Source organism: Chenopodium album, chromosome 9 (assembly GCF_948465745.1).
Source record: "Chenopodium album chromosome 9, dcCheAlbu1.1, whole genome shotgun sequence".
Classification (NCBI taxonomy): domain Eukaryota; kingdom Viridiplantae; phylum Streptophyta; class Magnoliopsida; order Caryophyllales; family Amaranthaceae; genus Chenopodium; species Chenopodium album.
Window position 1 is genome coordinate 32,659,947 of NC_137842.1, and position 17,621 is coordinate 32,677,567.

Sequence of the window (17,621 nt, forward strand, 5' to 3'; positions counted from 1 at the left end):
CCAAAACCCAAGTGTTAATGGAGTTTAAGAGTTTTTCCCAAAATATGGAATGCTATTTTTAACTCCCACTCAAGCACTTTACTCCAAATCCCAAGGTTGGTATTTATAGAGGAAAGTATGAGTGGAAATTTCTATCCCATCAATGTGGGATCATGAAATTCCACAAATTAATTTAAAGCTAAATTAAATTAAAATTGCAAACTAATAATAAATCTACAAGTGGCATTACCATGTGAAATGGGTTGGTGAGGACCACATGGAGAGTAAGGGACCATACTTGCTCCCCACTCAATACTCTCCTTGTGCCACATGTCCTTACCCACTTGCTCCCATATTCCTCAAGCTTCCCCATAGTGACCGGCCCTATGGCCCAGCCACGAGCCCAGCCAGAGCCCATCCCCGCACCAAGATGCGAGCTGCTGCTATGCGCGCAAGCCACGCAATTGGTGCGGGCTTGCTGTTGTGCGTGGCAGCTAGTGCGTGCGCTGCTAGCACGCCTAGCTTGCGGCAGCTAGCTGCTGCACGCACCACGTGCACGCGGCTGCTAGCTGCTACTGTGCGTGGCTGCTAGCACGGTGCGCTAGCACGCACCTAGCCAGCCATGCTAGGCTCGGCTTGGTGCGCTTGCTAGCCATCTATGCTTGGACATTTTTGCCCCTAGAATTCGGATGCTCGGGGCATTCCGATGCTAGGGGTATTTTGTGAATATGATCGATTTATTATTATTTTGCCCGTCTCGTCTTTCTATTATTTTTTACTCGACTTCCGACGATCGGTTTCGACGCTCCAAGCTCGAATTACCGATGTCTAAATATTTAACACCCAGGCGATGAATTAATTTCTTCGGAATTAATTCGTCGAGTCGGTTCGTATGTTTTGCTTGGGTGTGACCCAAAGGGTTCAGTCAAGATTAAACTGTAATATTAATTATTTTAATATTACTGATCGGAAGCGGCCTCCACCCAGGCATTCCGATCACTTGACCTTACTGAATATATTAGCTTTCTAATAATTCTGAACACGCTATCAGAATAATACACTTGTTCGAAGGACACCATTCCTTTTAATCTCCCACTTGTCCTTCCAGACAAGTGTGTATTTATTGTATAGCCCCTTTCCTATGTCTCTTCATGAACTACAGAGTAAGATTACTCGTCATCTCTGTTACGTCCAGAAGTGTTTCTCGAAATCCGAGTTTGACTGTCAATAAGCAGATGATTTCTAAAATCCATCTGAGCACGGCCATGCATTTTCACAGTCTCGCTCTTCGAGAGGCCTTGTAAACAACAAGACATGTTCCCTATTGTTAGTAGGGGGACATTTCCAGTCTTGTAATGTAGCTTCTCTTACTAAGAGAACCTAGCCGCCCGATATCTGTCATTATGATCCCTAGTTACGGCAGACGTTTGGCGGATACCAAAGCGGACTAGTACTCAAACAAGAGACCTCCCACTACTCATGGTCAAGGAAAAGAGTTCCGATAGTAATAATGAGAAAAATACTTATGACGATTTTAAATCTCTTAAAGTATTTTCATAGGTCGATCCAGTATGGTTCTAAACTAATACCTATGAAAATGATTTATATCCTCATAGCACAAGAAACGGTGCTATAAATCATACTACACACTAATCTCTAATGGTCATTAATCGTCCACAAAAAATATGACCTTGATTAGGGATAATTTTCGATTAAAATATTCAATGTTCACTTAATAGGTGTTTCATCATCCAAGCCATTGACTTGATACCCTATTTTGAATATTTATTAAAATCGAATGGACTCATTATTTAATTCTAAACCACAATTAAATAGAGACGGAGTGAATTAAATTGCATGAAAAAATTTAATTACTCCAAAAACTGAATGGTTCATCATAGTGCTTTACATTAACATTGTCCAAAATTTAATTAAAACACTATAATATGGAAATCAAAGCCAGTTCGCGACATGCTTGATTCCCATTGCCTCAATGTGTTTGTTGTGCTTACATTGAGACAAGGGTTTAGTAAGTGGATCGGCTACATTGTCATCCGTTCCCACTTTGCAAATTCTAATTTCACCCTCTGTCTTCCATTCTCGAATCATGTAAAATCGCCTCTTGACATGTTTGACCTTCTGATGTTCTCGTGGCTCTCTAGCTTGAGCAATAGCTCCATTGTTGTCACAATGGAGGTCTATTGGACCCTTGATGGTGGGTACAACACCAAGTTCATCAATGAACTTGCGAATCCAAACTGCCTCCTTGGCTGCCTCAGACGCTGCCAAGTACTCGGTTGCAGTTGTAGAATCAGCGGTTGTGCTTTGCTTTGCACTCTTCCAACTAAACGCTCCTCCATTAAGACAGAATATGTATCCGTATTGTGACTTGGAGTCGTCTCTGTCTGTCTGGAAGCTTGCGTCGGTATATCCCTCAACAACCAATTCATCTTTACCACCATAGTCTAGGAATTTATCCTTGTTCCTTTTCAGGTACTTTAGAATATTCTTGGCTGCAGTCCAATGCGCCTCTCCTGGGTTTGATTGGTATCGGCTCGTAGCACTCAAGGTGTACGATACATCCGGCCTAGTACATATCATGGCATACATGATCGATCCAATAAGCGAAGCATATGGAATACGACTCATCCTTTCTCGCTCATCAGGTGTCTTTGGACACTGCTTCTTGCTTAAGGTTATGCCATGTGACATGGGTAGGTGCCCTCTCTTGGCTCCTTCCATTTGGAATCGAGCTAGTACCTTATCGATGTAAGTACTTTGACTCATTCCTATCATCCTCTTTGATCTATCCCTATAGATCTTGATGCCTAGTATGTACTAAGCCTCTCCCAAGTCTTTCATTGAAAAACATTTCCCGAGCCAAGCCTTTACAGACTCTAACAACAGAATGCTATTTCCAATGAGCAAAATGTCATCGACATATAAGACTAGGAAGGCGATGTCACTCCCACTGACCTTCTTGTAAATACAAGACTCATCTGGATTCTTGATAAAACCAAACTTACTTATGGCTTCATCAAATCGCAGATTCCAACTTCTGCATGCTTGCTTTAATCCATAAATGGACTTTCTTAAGCATGCATACCTTCTTAGGATTGTTCTGGTCGACAAAACCTTCAGGCTGTGTCATGTACACAGTTTCTTCCAAAATTCCATTGAGGAAGGCGGTTTTGACATCCATCTGCCATATTTCATAATTGTAATATACAACAATCGCTAGAAGAATTCGAACGGACTTAAGCATAGCTACTGGAGAAAAGGTTTCATCATAATCAACGCCGTGAATTTGCCTGTAACCTTTTGCTACCAGCCTTGCTTTGTAAATGAATGCATTTCCATCTTTGTAGGTTTTCATCTTGAAAATCCATTTACATCCGATAGGTGCGTAACCTACGGGTAAATCAACCAAGTCCCATACTTGATTTTCAAACATGGAGTCCATTTCGGATTTCATGGCCTCTTGCCATTTTGCAGAGTCGGGACTCGTCATAGCTTGCTTGTAGGTTGCCGGCTCATCTCCATCCACTACTAAGATGTCCTGATCTTCGGTTAATACAACACCGAGATATCTGTCAGGTTGAGATCTTGGCCGAGTTGACCTACGTAGGGTGATGGACTGAGCATTTGCATTGTCGGTTTGACTTTGCATATTTTGACTTTGACCAATGTCAAGAGAAAGGGGCATCAGGCACATCATCGCCCATCTAAGGGGCTCATTAGCCCTAAGGGGCGTGAGACACAATCGCCCATCCTCCATGATCGCCTATCTAGAAGGGGCTCATTAAACCTATTGGGTGTCAGACACATCATCTCCCATCCAAGGGAATCATTATCCTATGTGGTGTCAGACACATCATTGCCCATCAAAGAGGTTCATTAGCCCTAAGGGGCTTGAGGCACATCATACCCCATATAAGGGGCTTTTTTGCACCAAACATATATCGCCCCCCAAATGGATCGGCTGCCCCAAAGTCAGTCAAACATAACAATAAATACATTTATACATAAGTTAGCCATAACAGTTCAATTCTTCATTTATGTTGCTTCAAGTACATAAGTTTACATGTTTTTTCTCAGACACTTGTCACCAAGGAGGCTCTTAAAAAGCGTTAATTATATCATCGCCCATCCTAAGGGATCATTATGGGGTTATCCGAGCATGTACCGTGCCAAGACATGCCTAAACATGAGGCCGTAATCAGAAAAATGGCATCTTCACCATGCTAGAGGCCTTTTTTCGCAATTTCGGTGGGCCGAATGCATCAAAGTTTTCCATGATTTCCTTTCTAGAAGGGTCCCATTAACCCTAAGGTGTGTCAGAAATATCCTCGCCCATCCAAGGGGCTCATTGGCCCTAAGGGGGTCCAGACACATCATCGCCCATCCAAGGGGTTCAAACATAAAAATAATTACAAGTATACATAAGTTAGCCATAACAATATTTTTCTTCATTGATGTTTCTTCAAAGACATAAGTCTACATGTTTCTTCACAGACACTTGTCACCCAGGAGGCTCTTAAAAAGCATCAATTATATCATCGCCAATCATAGGGGCTCATTATGGGGTGATCCGAGCACGTAGTGTTTCAAGACATGCATAAAAATGAGTCCGTAATTAGAAAAATGGCATTTTAACCATGCTAAAGGCCTTTTTTCGCATCTTCAGTGGCATGAATGCATCAAAGTTATTTATGATCGCCTATCAAGAAGGGGCTCATGAATCCTAAGAGGTGACAGAAACATCATCGCCCATCCAAGGTGCTTTTTAGCTCTAAGGAGCGTGAGACATATCATCGCCCATCCAAGGGGCTCATTAGCCCTAAGGGGCGTCAGGCACATCATCGCCCATCGAAGGAGCTCATTAACCCGAACGGGTCCCAAACATATATCGACCCCCAAGGGGCTCGGCCGCACTAAACGTCGTCAAACATAATAATAAATTTTAGTGTACATAAGTTATCCATAACAATTTGTCTCTTCATTGATGTTGCTTCAAATACATTAGTTTACATGTTTCTTCACATACACTTGTCACCCAGGAGGCTCTTAGAAAGTGTCAATTATATCATCGCCCTACCTAGAGGATCATTATAAGGTGATCTGAGCACGTACCGTTCCAAGACTTGCCTAAAAATGAGACTGTGATCAGAAAAATTGCATTTTCACCATGCTAGAGACCTTTTTTCGCAATTTTGGTGGGTCGAATGCATCAAAGTTTTCCATAATCGCCTATCAAGAAGGGGCTCATTAACCCTAAGGGGTGTCAGACACATCATCGCCCATCCAGGGGTCTGATTAGCCCTAAGGGGTGTCATACACATCATCACTCATCCAAGGGACTCATTAGCCCTAAGGGGCGTCAGGCACATCATCGCCCATCCAAGGGGCTCATTCGCCCCAAAAGGGCACAAAACATATATCGCCCCCCCCCCCAAAGGGGCTCGGCTCCCTAAAGCGCATCAAACATAAAAATAAATACAAGTATACATAAGTTAGAGATAACAATTTGTTTCTTCATTGATCTTGCTTCAAATACATAAGTCTGCATAATTCTTCACAGACTTATGTCACCCAGGGGGCTCTTAGAAAGTGTCAATTATATCATCGCCCATCCTAGGGGCTCATTATGGGGTGATCAGAGAACGTAACATTCCAAGACATGCCAAAAAAAAGGAGACCGTAATGAGAAAAATGTCATTTACAACATGCTAGAGGCCTTTTTTCGCAACTTTGGTAGGCTGAATGCATTAAAGTTTTTCATTATCACCTATCTAGAAGGGGCTCATTAACAATAAAGGGTGTCAAACACATCATCGCCCGTCCAAGGGGCTCATTAGTCCTAAGGGGCGTTTGACACATCATCGCCCAATCTAGGGGCTCATTAGCCGTAAGGGGCGTCAGGCACATCATCGCCTATCCAAAGGGCTCATTAGCCTGAAGGGGCACTAAACATATATCGCCCCAAACCAAGGGGCTCGGCCGCCCCAAAGGGCGCCAAGCATAACAATAATTACATGTATACATGAGCTTGCTATAACATAACTGTAAGTGTTTCTTCACAGACACTTGTCTCCTAGGAGGCTCTTAAAAAGTGTCAATTTTATCATCGCCCATCCTAGGGGCTCATTATGGGGGTGATCCGAACAGGTATTGTTCTAAGACATGCCTAAAAATGAGACCGTAATTAGAAAAATGGCATTTTAACCATTCTAGAGGGCTTTTTCACATTTTTAGTGGCTTGAAAGCATTAAAGTTTTCCATGATCGCCTATCTAGAAGGGGCTCATTAACCCTAAGGGGTGTTAGACTCATCATCACCCATCCAAGGGGCTCTTTTAGCCCTAAGGAGCGTAAGACACATCATCACCCATCCAAGGGGCTCATTAGCCCTAAGGGGCGTCAGGCACATCATCGCCCATTCAAGGAGCTCATTAGCCCGAAGGGGCACCAAATATATATTGCCCCCCCAAGGGGCTCGGCCGGCCCAAACGACATCAAACATAATAATAAATACAAGTGTACATAAATTAGCCATAACAATTTGTCTCTTCATCGATGTTGCTTCAAATACATAAGTTTACATGTTTCTTTACACACACTTGTCACCCAGGAGGCTCTTAGAAAGCGTCAATTATATATTCGCCCTGCCGAGGGGCTCATTAAAGGGTGATCCGAGCACGTACCGTTCCAAGATTTGCCTAAAAATGAGACCGTAATCAGAAAAATGGCATTTTCACCATGCTAGAGGCCTTTTTTCGCAATTTCGGTGGGTCGAATGCATCAATGTTTTCCATGATCGCTTATCTAGAAGGGGCTCATTAGACCTAAGGGGTGTTAGAAACATCATCGCCCATCTAAGGGGCTCATTAGCCATAAGGGGCGTGAGACACATCATCGCCCATCCAAGGGGCTTATTAGCATTAACAGGCGTCAGACACATTATCGCCCATCCACGGGGCTCATTAACCTTAAGGGGCACCAAACATATATTGCCCCCGCTAAGGGGCTCAGTCGCCCCAAAAGGGCGTTAAACATAACAATAAATACAAGTATACATAAGTTAGGCATAACAATTTATTTCTCCATTGATGTTGCTTCAAATACATAAGTCTACATGTTGCTTCACAAACACTTGTCACCCGGTAGGCTCTTTGAAAGCGTCAATTATATCTTCGCCCATCCTAAGGGCTCATTATTGGGTTATTCGAGCGCGTACCGTTCCAAGACATGCCTAAAAATGAGACCGTAATCAGAAAAATAGCATTTTCAACATGCTAAAGGCCTTTTTTTGCAATTTCGGTGGGTCAAATGCATTAAAGTTTTCCATGATCGCCTATCTAGAAGGGGCTCATTAACCCTAAGGGGTGTCAAACACATCATCGCCCATCCAAGGGGCTCATTAGCCCTAAGGGGCGTGAGACACATCATCGCCCATCCAAGGGGCTCATTAGCCCTAAGGGGTGTCAGGCACATCATCGCCCGTCCAAAGGGCTCATTAGCCTGAAGGGGCTGTAAAAATATATCGTCCCCCCCCCAAGGGGCTCGGCCGCCCCAAAGGGCGTCAAACATAACAATAAATACAAGTATACCTAAGTTAGCCATAACAATTTGTTTCTTTATTGATGTTGCTTCAAGTACATAGTTGTACATGTTCTTTCACAATCACTTGTCACCCAGGAGGGTCTTAGAAAGCGCCAATTACATCATCGCCCATCATAGGGGCTGATTGTGGGGTGATCCGAGCTCGTACCGTTCCAAGACATGCCTAAAAATGAGACCGTAATCTGAAAATTGGCATTTTCACCATGTTAGAGGCCTTTTATCGCATCTTTAGTGGGCCGAATGCATCAAAGTTTTCCCTAATCGCCTATCTAGAAGTGGCTAGTGAACCCTAAGGGGTGTCAGACACATCATCGCCCATCCAAGGGTCTCATTAGCCCTTAGGGGTGTCAGACACATCATCACCCATCCAATAAGCTCATTATCCCTAAGGGGCATCGAACACATCATCGCCCACCCAAGGGGCTCATTCGCCCAAAAGGGCACCAAACATATATGATGAGTGGCATTTATGCCACTCTTTTATCCTTTTTCTCTAAGGATTCTCCCCTCTTTTGCACTTGTTTGCCCCTTTTTCTAAGAATTTTTACTTAGTTTTGCTTTCTCTTTTCTTTCTCCTTTATCCTCCCTTTTTTTCTTAGTCTTCCCGCTTTGTTCTTATTGTGATTTTCATGCTTATGCTTTGTAGGAACCGTCGGGATTTTCAAGAGGAGGAAGCTAAGCTCAAAGAAAGCTAGAGGAAGCATGATTCAGAAGAAGTTCGGCCGAACCACCTGATGGTGTGGCCGAACCAAGGTGTGGCCGAACCTACTCAGTGGTTCGGCCGAACTTTGAGGCAGGGGCAAGATGAAAATTGGCAGTTTTGCAGGAGTGGCCGAACCACAGGAGTTCGACCAGACCAGGATCAGGGAAGTTCGACCGAACCTACCCATGGTTCGGCCGAACCTACCCTGTAGTCCGGCCGAACCTTCCCATTTGTTCGGTCGGACCTCTCCTTTTGTCAGCTGACTCTTTACGGAGTATATAAGTCCCTTTTTTTAGAACGTTTTGGGAGAGATTAACTTAGTTTTAATTTTCTACATTTTTTAGCTTAATCTAGAGAGAGAAACTTCATTAGTAGAGAGAGAAAGTGTGGATTTCCATTGATGAACTTGGATATTGAAGAAGGAGCTTGATTGAATCTTTGTAAATCTTCATCTTCAATTAATGAGCAATCTCTTACTCTCTTTCTTTACTTTTGTATCTAGTTTTGTTTTCTTATTTTGATTTTCCTTCTTTGCTTATTGATCATGTTGATGCTTATTGATTTGATGATTGATATTGTCTTCAATATGATTTGTGAGTAGTCACCTAGCCAAGGGTGTGGGGATGGTGTAGTTGTTAATTGATTCATGCTTATGATGTTGGGGTTATGTTAATGGTGATTAAAGTCTTTGTATGCTTGATATTCTTTGGTCTTTCTTGCAAGTGCACATTGTTAGTTGATCAAAGATGAATCTTTACTAACAAGTAACGGAAGTTGACTTAGTTGAGATTCATTACTATCGATAATTCTTTGTTTTCACCTTCTAATATATGGTTCTAATGCGGAAACATAGAGGCTATGTTAGGAGAAATCGATTAACCCCGGAAGGCGGTTAGATCGAGCTTTATTTCGATATTCTTGCATGCTTAGTTTACCATTGCTTTGCTTCTGTGTTATTGCATGATCAAGTGGCGTCTACATCTACCCACTTCCCTTGGTGTTTAGTTATATTGATCTTTAATCATTCTTAATCCTTAGTTTAATCTCTTAGTTATTCACACTTCTTGTCCCGAGATAGCTTAAAGTTTTAAGTAGTGAATGCGGTGTTTATGCATGTCTCCTTGTGGTTCGACCCCTCTATTTACCCTATACACGTATTAGGTTGGTACAGCGTTATAAATTAATTTGACTTAGGTGTAGTCGCTCAACGACACGATTATTACTTTGTCAAATTGGCGCCGTTGCCGGGGAGACGTTTTCCATTGCTATTTCATTGCTTGTTTGAGACTATCTCACCTTTATTTGTTAGTGTTTGCTACTTTTGTTACTTGTCAGTGCTTACGTTCTTCTTAGCTTCGTTGTATGAACAGAGGACGAACCCGCTCAAGATCTTTAATTCCCATCGATCCAGAGCTAGAGAGGTCTTTGTCCCTACTTCGAAGAGAAGCAAGAGCAAGGAGTAGAAATTCCCGCACTCCAACGAGAGGAGTAAGAGAATTAGAAGATACTCCACCCTCTTCACCCTCAAGTGAAGAATTAGATAGCCCTAAATCATCTTCGAATTCAGAAATCAACCCTTTCTCAACCTATAAGTTTGAAAGTAAAGAAGGTTCTAAAATGGGAGAGAATACGCCTTTGAGTCGTCTTGGTGCCCCCGAAACTTTTAGAGCGCAAAGTGGGATCCTAACTCCTACTACTCAAGCCAACAATTTCGAGATCAAGCCTAATTTGATTGCCTTGATTGAGAGGAAACAATTCTCGGGTGGAAAGTTTGAGAGTCTTCATGAGCACCTAAAAGAGTTTGAGAAATGTTGTGACACAATAAAGGCCAATGGAGTGACTCAAGAATATATTCGCCTCAAAATGTTTCCATTTTCGCTAATTGGGAGAGGTCTAGAATGGCTAGAGAAGGAAGTGCCCCCTAATTCTCTCACGACATGGGACCAAGTGACTACGGCTTTCTTGAGGAGGTTTTATAACCATAGGAAGACCGCCGAGGCTCGGTCTTTGATTCAAGGTTTTCGCCAAAAGAGTGGTGAGTCTCTAAGTGCGGCATGGGAACGATACAAAGAGCTTCAACGTCAATTCCCACACCATGGGATACCCAAGTATCAACTCATTCACACTTTCTATGGAGGTCTCACACCTCAAGGAAGAACAAGCCTAGACGCCGCGGCCGGTGGTCCAATCATGAACAAAGGAGAGCATGAAGTGGAGTGTATTATAGAGGAAGCCGCAAAGCACTATGATGATTGGTACGAAGGAGAAAGGGATGCTACTTCTAGCAAGGGCGTTTATGCATTGGAGCAAGCCAACGCAATCAACAACCTTTCTACCCAAATCTCCAAAATGACCAAGCAAATGGATGAATTGATGAAAGAAAGGTCCAACCCTCATGGTAATACCTCCTGTTTAGGGTATTTTTACCCTGCCGCGTGGCCCAATCAGAGGGTGACACGTGTCAGCCTCAGGTTGGTCCAAAATGGACCAATCCCTGCTTAACACGTGTCATTCCAGAAATAAAGGGGAAAAGGTGGCCTTCAGGCCCAAATCTCGAGAACGCCGAAAAACGGCGCAGCCCACCAAATGATTAGGGTTTAGTGACCTAATCAGGGGCAATTCCCAAGGACCCTATAAATAGGGAGATGTCCCTCATTTCGGGGGCACGTTTTGATCATTTAATACTCCTGCATTCTCTTACATCAGAAAAACACCTGAGCTTGGAATCCGAGCAGATACCCACCTAAATTTCCGTACTCTTTATTCCTTTTCAAGTTACTAACTTGATCGTTGGAGGCGGAGCACCACCCAACAGGTGTCTCCGTTTGTTTTGCAGGTACAGCTCATCCCGGATCAGTCTTCGTGTTGTAACTCTCCCGGGGACAAAAACACCCAAAACATTTGGCGCCTTCTGTGGGGAGAGTACCTCGAAGATGGTTCAAGAGTCTGTACCACCCCCTAACCGTCTGGGTGAAGACCCAGAAGTTTTTACAGACCACGAGGAGGATGAGGATCCTCAGGTCGAAACCTCTACAGCCGAGGACGGCTCTCTCAGAGTCAAGCGCATCCGGCCTAGAGAGACTCTGGAGCGGGGCGCCTCCCAGGCGGGTCCGAGCAGACCTACTGGGCAGCCGGAAGGGTCAACCCAAACGGCAGCTGGATCGGCCCCTGTCACCCGAGACGAACTCATGAGGTTCATGACGAGTTTAAAGGGTGAAATTACAAAGCTGATCACCAAAAACCAGGCTGGCCCAAGTAAAGGTCAGTCGGTGAAGAAGACTCCTCCAGAGAAGGGGAAGTCAGTCAGAAACCGGCAGCCCACTCCTCACCCAAAGGAGAAGGCAGCCGGGACCATCGATTGGTCAAAAATTCTCCTTCCTGGGGGGAACACCAATAACACTCGCCGGCCCCAACAGCCGGTGAGAAGTAAAAAACCAACTTCTGATGCCCGGGAAATTATTAACCGGAAAAGAAATCAATCGCTGTCTGAGTCGGCTTCAACGTCGAACTTTCCAGACAGCTTCAACACCGTTTCTGCAGGGAGTGCACCCTCCTTGCATGAGAGTCAAACAGGCGGTAAAACCGTCCATTCTGGCCCTCATATGATTGGAGCTGTCCCGTATATGCCTTCTCCGGCTTACGGGCAATATCCTCCTCACTTCATGCAGCCGGCCCTCTTTGGGGGTTAGCCGACATATCCAAATGTCCAGCCTTTGGGCTGGCAGCTTCGTTTGCTGCGCCTGGGTGAACAACCTTCTGCGTTCACTCGAGAGATAACCGAGGCGGCTCAGCCGGCCAAGGTTAAAAATGTGTTGGTTGGTACCTATGACGGTACCTCCAACCCGGAAGATCACCTCATGGCGTACACCAACCTCATGTATCTGCAGGGGTTGGATGATGCCGCTTGGTGTCGATGCTTCCCGGCTACATTGAAGGGCATTGCCCAACAATGGTTTGGTAATCTGCCAGCCGGGACCATAGACAGCTTCAGGAAGCTTGCCTTCCTGTTTGCCTCTAACTTCTCAATGAACATCCCTGCTAAGAAAACAAGCCTTGATCTGAGCACTGTTAAGCAGGGAGAGAGAGAAGGGCTGCGCTCATATGTCAGGCGGTTCAATCTGATAAGAATTCAGATTCAAGGACTGTCTGACGAGGTAGCTTTTACAGACTTTTTTAAGGGTCTGAGAGACGGGTCGACCTTTAAGTTCGACCTCGTCAGAAAAGGGGCTTTCACCTTACAGGCGGCCCTGAGGGAGGCGGAAAGCTATATTCAAGCTACCGACCTCTGCTCGCCTGGCAGCCAGTCGGACTCTAAGAAGTTTGACAAACAGAAAGACAACCGGCCTGCTCAGCCAGCAAAAAAGAAAGAAGAGAGTAAGAAGAGAAAAGAAGTCTGGGCGGTTAGTGACTCTGACCAGCCGACCCAGAAGAAAAAGAAAGAGTTTAAACCGTACGTCCCCAAGTACGAGTTTAACAAAGACTCCAACTCCATCTTCATGGAGGTAAAGGACCGGCTGTCCATTGAGAAGCCAAATCCTATGAAGAGTTCTGTCCAGTCACGGAACAAGAATAAATTCTGTCAGTTTCATGAGGAAGTTGGCCATGACACCAACGACTGCTTCAGTCTTCAGCGTGCGTTGGACCGCCTGGCTGACAAAGGCTGTTGAAGTCCTACATTTCTAAGTCCCCAGCCGGGGCAAAGAAGAAAAACAAGGGTCAGTCCTCCAAGACTACCCCCCAGCCTGCTAGTAGTTCGGATACCGACAAGGAGCCGGTCTACACTATAGCAGGCGGGTTCTCATGTGGTGGCCCTACCATCCAGGGCACCAAGAGCCATCTTCGAAAGATGGACAAAGATGATGATGAGCAGGCGGAAGCCAGCTCCTCCTTCCCAGACGTCCTGATCACTGAGAAGGACAGGGGCAGCGTCCGCCGCCCGCATGATGACCCGGTGGTCATTGAATGTAAGGTTGCCAACCAGCTGGTTGGACGGATCCTTATAGACACCGGCAGCTCATCAGACATCATCAGCCTCTGGTGCCTGCAAAAGCTGAAATACAATGTCAGCAGCATGCATCCGGTCACCCACCCCTTGGTTGGTTTTGGGGGTGGGATGGTCTACCCAGCCGGGAGAATTGACTTACCCATCCGGCTGGGGGAGAAAGGCCAGGGACGACACATTGTCGTCAGATTCTTGGTCGTTGAGGAGTTGACCGCCTACAACATCATCCTTGGCAGGCCAACCCTTAACGTAGCCAAGGCAGTAATCATCCCGTCTCTCATGCTCATCAAGTATGAGAGGGATGACGGCTCTGTTGGTTCCTTGAATGGGGATCAGAAGATGGCCCGAGAGTGTTATCTCTCAGCCGTTCGAGATACCGTGGCCCCAGGCGGTCAAGAACCAATAGACCTTGACAATGTCAAGGATGCCGACCCAGCTCCCGCCCCACCAGCAGTCGGTAAGAAAAGAAAGGCACCTCTGTTGGTGGAGGTGAAGAAGGAGAAAAAATAGCAATCACTGACCGGTGAGCGGTCAGATGAGCTCCGTCCCCAACCGGCTGACGAATGCATTGATCTCGTTCTAGATGACAGCCGTCCAGAACGTACTGTTAAGGTTGGGACGGTTGCGCATGCTACCTTGGGTGCAAGCCTACACCTTCTGCTGAAGGAATTCAAAGACATCTTCGCCTTTGAAGTGGAAGAGATGCCAGGCGTTAGCCCGGATCTCGCTGTCCACAAACTTGCCGTGGATCCCAAAAAGAAGCCCATCCGGCAAAAGAAAGAAAACCACGGCGAGGAAAGAAGTCAGGCGGCAGCTGCCGAAGTCAAAAAGCTGCTAGATGCCAGGTTCATTCGGCCTTGTAATTTTCCCGACTGGGTGGCCAATGTGGTCCTTGTTAAGAAACCGAATGGGACCTGGCGCATGTGTGTTGATTACACAGACCTCAACAAGGCGTGTCCAAAGGACAGTTATCCGCTTCCAAAAATCGACAGCTTGGTCGACTCTACAGCCGGCCACGCCTTGATGAGTTTTATGGATGCCTATTCCGGCTTCCATCAGATACCCCTGTGGAAAAAAGATCAAGAGAAGACGACCTTTGTCACTGATCAGGGGTTATTCTGTTATACTGTGATGCCGTTTGGCTTGAAAAATGCGCCTGCCACCTTCCAACGAATGATTAATACGGTCTTTGTTAATCAGATTGGGAGGAATGTGGAGGCGTACATTGATGACATGATAGTCAAATCTAAGCAGCAGGCGGATCACCTTGCTGATCTCCGAGAAACCTTCACCACACTCAGGCGGCATAAGGTCATGTTAAATCCTAAGAAATGCGTCTTTGGTGTTGAGTCTGGGAAGTTTCTCGGGTTCCTGATTGATCAAAGGGGGATAGAGGCTAACCCTGAGAAGATACAGGCGGTGATTGACATGCAGTCACCCCATTCTGTCAAGGAAGTCCAAAGACTCACCGGTTGCCTGGCTGCCTTGGGAAGATTCCTCAGCCGGTCAGGCGACAAATGCCTCTACTTCTTCCAAGCAATCAGGAAGAAGACCACATTTGAATGGGGGGATGATGCTGAGACGGCGTTCCAGAGGTTGAAAGAGCATTTACACTCTCTACCTAGGTTGGTCAGCCCTTTGCCTAGGGAGATGTTGTACATGTACTTAGCCGTCTCAGACCATGCCCTCAGTGTCGTTCTCCTTGTTGAGCGAGACGGCGTGCAGCTCCCGGTTTACTTCATTAGTCATGTTCTTAAAAATGCTAAACTCCGGTACCCCATGGTTGAGAAATTTGGCCTTGCTTTGTATATGGCATTCAAAAAATTGAAGCCTTATTTTTTGGCACATCCGGTGGTGATCTACACGGACCAGCCACTCAAGCGGCCAATGTCCACCTTGGACTCATCCGGGAGAATGTTGAAATGGGCTATTGAAATGCAAAGCCTTGAAATCACTTACGAACCAAGAAAGGCAGTGAAGGGTCAGGCGTTTGCCGACTTCATTGTAGAAATGACTCGTCCGGTGGCTCCGGATAATTTTGATCAGGTTTGGAAAGTGTATGTAGACGGGAGCTCTACAAAGAACGGTTGTGGTGCAGGTGTAATTTATGAGTCTCCTGAAGGAGACAGATTTGAGTATGCACTACGCTTCAAGTTCCTGGCCTCTAACAATGAGGCGGAATATGAAGCCCTGCTAGCCGGCATGCGTATGTGTAAGGCGGCGGGGGCCATGAAAATTGACGCCTACTCTGATTCTCAATTGGTTGTTAGCCAGTATGAGGGAAGTTATGAGGCTACACATTCGGCTATGATCAAATATCTTCGGGCAGTCAAAGAGGAGGCCGGGGCACTTGAGGAATTCCGGCTGAACCAAGTGCCTAGGTCTGAAAATAACCAGGCGGATGCGTTGTCAAAACTGGCATCTTCCGCCTGCCATGATACGCCTCGGTCTGTTTTTTGGGAAGTTCTAGAAAAGAGAAGCATCAATGAAGATCCCATTGGAGTTTTGGACCGAAGCTCTACCTGGATGGATGGCATCCGGGCTTATCTCTCAGACGGCACACTTCCTGATTCGCCACAGGAAGCAGCCGTCCTGAATAAGCGAGCTGCAAGATTCGAGTTGAGAAGTGGAGAACTCTTCAAGGCGGGGTTTCTGAAGCCTTTGTTGAAGTGTGTCACCCCAGAAAAGGGGAAAGAAGTTCTCGAAGACTTGCACTCAGGATTCTGCGCCTCTCACATAGGCGGCAGGTCCCTAGCTGTCAGAGCCAGACGACATTACTTTTGGCCCACTCTTGAGGCAGACGCCAAGGAATTGGTGAAAAAATGTGACAAGTGCCAAAAGTTTGGAAAACTTATTCATCGACCGGCTACTGATTTGACGGCCATCCACAGTCCAATCCCGTTTGCAAAGTGGGGTATGGACATTTTGGGTCCCTACACGCCTGCTCCAGGCGGAAAGCGCTATATCTTAGTGGTTGTGGACTATTTCACCAAGTGGGTTGAGGCTGAGGCGGTTAAGAACATCAAGACCTCAGACGTTATTTTCTTCATCTGGAAGAATGTTATCACCCGGTACGGGGTACCCATGTCCATGGTGTTTGATAATGGTCCTCAGTTTGAGACGCCTCAGCTAAAAACTTGGTTGGGAGATCAGGGGATCTCAAGTTATTTTGCATCTGTTGGTCGCCCCCAAGCAAACGGCCAAGTTGAAGCTTTCAACAAAATCATCTCAGACGGCATCAAAAAGAAAATAGAAAGAGCCGGTGGCTTATGGGCAGAAGAATTAATCCATGTCCTATGGGCCATCCGGACAACAACGAAAGGGGCAACCGGTGAAACCCCATTTCTCATGGTTTACGGTGCTGAAGCCGTCTTACCCATCGAACACTACGAGCCGACTCTCAGAGTCATGCTGTATGATGAAGAGGCAAATTGGGAAGCAATGCGCCTGGCATTGGATTCACTCCCAGAGCGCCGGGGCAATGCCGCCTTGCGTCATGAGATTTATCGCCTGAGAATGACTAGAGCCTACAACAAAAAAGTACACAAGCGTCCTTTGAAAGTTGACGACCTAGTGTTACGAAAAATGGAGGCAACCGGTAGGGCCAATGAGCTGGGGAAGCTAACCCCAAATTGGGAAGGCCCCTACCGGATCTATGAAGAAGTAAGGGACGGCACCTACCGCCTGGAAACTCCAGACGGCAGGCGCCTGCCTAGAACTTGGAATGTAGACAATCTAAAAAAGTACTACTTCTGAGATTGTAATTTTTTGTAAACAATGAGTCAATTATTGAAGATTAAGTCTTTGTTTGCAAATTTGAGTTATCGTTTGATTATCCATCCGGGTAATATCCAGGCGGATTCCCCATTTACCTAACTAAGTTCGATACTTGGTAAAGGTTACATTTGTTTATCCGCCTGGGTAATGCTCGGATCCCTTGTTTACTTAAGTTGGATACTTTGTTTATTCAACTGCTTAACCATTTTTCTAACTAAGTTTGATACTTAGCATGATCCGCCTGGGTAATACCCAGACAGACTCGTTTGATTAAAAAACTAAGTTCGATACTTGGTGTAAATTCAACACTGATTAAGAAACTAAGCACAAAAATGTTTAGTGGCTACACAACCGGTCTCAAACAAGACCAGAGGCTAAAATGGCCGGATGGTTGCTCTTTTTATAGAATCGCCTGTCCCAACATGGACAAAGGCGTCCGGCGACACCCCTCCGGGTGCAATCGTCGCAGAAAACAGATTATCTGTCGGTTCTACGTATCCATGCAGACGACAAAAATTGAACAACCAAATTGGTCAAC

The 17,621-nt window shown here is 45.6% G+C and overlaps 1 non-coding gene across 1 annotated transcript; it reads right to left on the minus strand.

Moving 5' to 3' along the window:
- Positions 1–10,300: 10,300 nt before the first annotated feature.
- On the minus strand, positions 10,301–10,406 carry LOC145561172 (small nucleolar RNA R71). Its single transcript, XR_014093737.1, has one exon. It is a non-coding gene; the product is annotated as a small nucleolar RNA R71 (small nucleolar RNA).
- Between the last annotated feature and the right edge of the window lie 7,215 nt (positions 10,407–17,621).